The sequence below is a fragment of the Octopus bimaculoides genome, chromosome 4 (genome assembly GCF_001194135.2).
Source record: "Octopus bimaculoides isolate UCB-OBI-ISO-001 chromosome 4, ASM119413v2, whole genome shotgun sequence".
In the NCBI taxonomy this organism is placed as follows: Eukaryota; Metazoa; Mollusca; class Cephalopoda; order Octopoda; family Octopodidae; genus Octopus; species Octopus bimaculoides.
Window position 1 is genome coordinate 116,660,992 of NC_068984.1, and position 2,838 is coordinate 116,663,829.

A 2,838-nucleotide genomic window follows, 5' to 3' on the forward strand; every position below is an offset into this window, starting at 1 on the left:
TACACATATACATATACATACACACAAACACGTGGGTGTGTGGGTGTATGTATAAATTCCTCTTGATTCACCAGTAGTAATAAAATACAGGACTCAATACAAATCTAGAGTATTCTATAGTGCATTACAATTGAAAGGCTCCAATTTTCAGTATTCAGAATTGTGTACATATGTATACATATCTAGATAGATAAAAAATATATATATGTGTGTGTGCGTGTATATATATATATAACTATTTGCATACATGGATGTATCTATGCATGCATAGGTGGCTCCCTAGATGTAGAAATACACCTCCACAATCAGAAAGTATCTGTAGCATTTGGGAAACTTGAAAAGAGAATCTTGGCAAATTGCAGCATCACCAACAAGACAAGGCTGAGCGTTTACAAAACTTGCATACTAATGGCTGTATTGTAGGTTTCTGAATCATGGACAGTACACTGTGGGCATTTCGAACTGATTTGGTACTTTCATCAAAAATGTTTGAGATGTAATCAACATCAAGTGGCAAAGTGAAACGCCTGACACAGAAGTTCTTGCAAAGGCAGGATTCATACGCATCTAGTCATTTATCATATCTTCTCAGATGCATTGGGTAGGCCATGACGTGTATAATGTATATAATAAGATTCCAAAGTAGTTGTTCTTCGGTGAGCCGTGCAGTGGAAAGTGCCCTCATACAAACTGTGAAAAAGGTACAAAGATTGCATAAAAAGGCAACCTGAAGGAACTGCTAATTGATGCAAAGTAATGGGAAGAGATAGCTTAGGAAAGAGATGAATGGTGGAAAGGTTGTGAAACTTTTGAAGAGGATTGTCTTGAGCATGAAAAGCTAAAGCATTGAATTCAGAAGGGCTGTCACTGAGAACATAACTGGAATATAAAGGGCTGGAGGTGAGAAATGTGTGGCAGCGTGCTCCATTCTAAGGTTGGGTGTGTCAAATATATAAAGTCCCATGAAAAATCAACTGTATGCAACATCCTTTCTTGTAGACCAAATGATCGAATGTATGTTGTGTGTGAAAGGCCTTGCAAGTCGATTTTGGATTTGAAAAGACATGGCAGTTCACAGAGATCATATCTCACAAAGTGACCCAATCAACTCAGTGGAAGTTACAACTTTCACCTGCCACCTATACTCACACACACACACACACACACACACACAGACACATTATCATCATCATCATCATTTAACAAGCATGTTCCTTGTTGTCATGAGTGGAGGATTCAACAAGTTCTGATAGGTCTGAGGACTGCATCATGCTTTGATGCCTATAGCTGGATGCTCTTCCTCATGTCAACCATTTTACACTTTTATATACATGAGTGTATGTGTGCACGTACCTGTTTTATGTTCAAACTGGCCAGATCTGGCCTCTCACACCTACCCAACATTTTTCATTATTCTAAACATAAGTAGTAACATCACTGAAATTTGAAAGCTGCAAGATAATGCATGATTAATTCAAAATAATGTGAATAAATAAGCATTACATTTGACAAAATAATCTGAATGCTAAGGAGTTAAATGGAAAGTTTATATCATAGAACCAGGTAGCAGTCTCAGGTGGATTGGTATCAGAAGTGTTAATCTTGTCTGAAGAGTGTGGTCTAATCAAGTTTGAAATTGACTTGAAAAGTTCTTACATATAAACATATCCACAGGTGCAGGAAAGTTGTGTGATAAGAAAATTTTCCCCCCAGAAGCTGGCAGAAACGTTAGCATGTTGGGCGAAATTCTTAGCAGTATTTCGTCTGCCAGTACGTTCTGAGTTCAAATTCCGCCAAGGTTAGCTTTGCATTTCATCCTTTCAGGGCTCGATAAATTAAGTACCAGTTACCCACTGGGGTCAATGTAATCGACTTAATCCCTTTGTCTGTCCTTGTTTGTCCCCTCTATGTTTAGCCCCTCGTGGGCAATAACGAAATAAGAAATTTGCCCCTCAACCACATAGTTGCAGGTTCAGTCCCACATGTGACATCTTGGGCATGTGTCTTCTAAAAACCTTGTGAGTGGATTTGGTAAATGGAAACTGAAAGAAGCCCATCATATAAATATATAAAATTAATATAAACAACAGTTTGCAATGTTTCACCAAAAAGGAGAATTGACACGGGTGTTAGATAATACCTACATTGCTAAAAATAAGAGCTAAAGCACTCTAATGCTGTAGTTAATGCACATGAATGAAAACATATACATAACACTAATGAAAATATCTATACACTATATATATATATATATATATATATATATATATATATGTTACTGCTTATGTTTAGAATAATGACAAATGTTAGGTAGTTGTGAGAGGCCAGATCTGGCCAGTTTAAACATAAAACAGGTAGAATATTTAAATGTTAAACGGTTAAACTGATCTGCATTTAAACCTCTTCTCAAAATTCCTTTTTAATGCTCCACATACTAGCTTAATAGTGACAAGGTTATTTTGCAAAGTTCTTCATTTTTGAAATTAATTGAAACAAAGACTGTATAAATTAACAGAAACATGGCAAAACATTCTATCCATAATTGTCATTAGCATGTAAACAAAAATCAGACAGTTCTTTCTGTAGGAATATGAATTAACTTGAGAAATTTATTGTCTGTCTTTGGAAACTGTCACTTTTTTTTGAGAACTTTTACCAATTATTACATGATTTTTCCTTCACTTCTACAATTTACAGGCAAATTTATATAAATTAACCAATTATTGCTAATGACATTCAGTATCTCATTGTTTAATATTTATGGTGCTCCAGCATAGCCACAGTCAAAAGACTGAAACAAGTAAAAGAGTAAAAGAGTATATATATATATATATATAT

The 2,838-nt window shown here is 35.3% G+C and overlaps 1 protein-coding gene across 1 annotated transcript in view; it reads right to left on the reverse strand.

The window, feature by feature from the left end:
• LOC106876364 (uncharacterized) overlaps nt 1-2,838 on the reverse strand; it is a 77,733-nt gene that overhangs the window by 66,058 nt on the left and 8,837 nt on the right. The gene's annotated exons all lie outside the window — the stretch shown is intronic.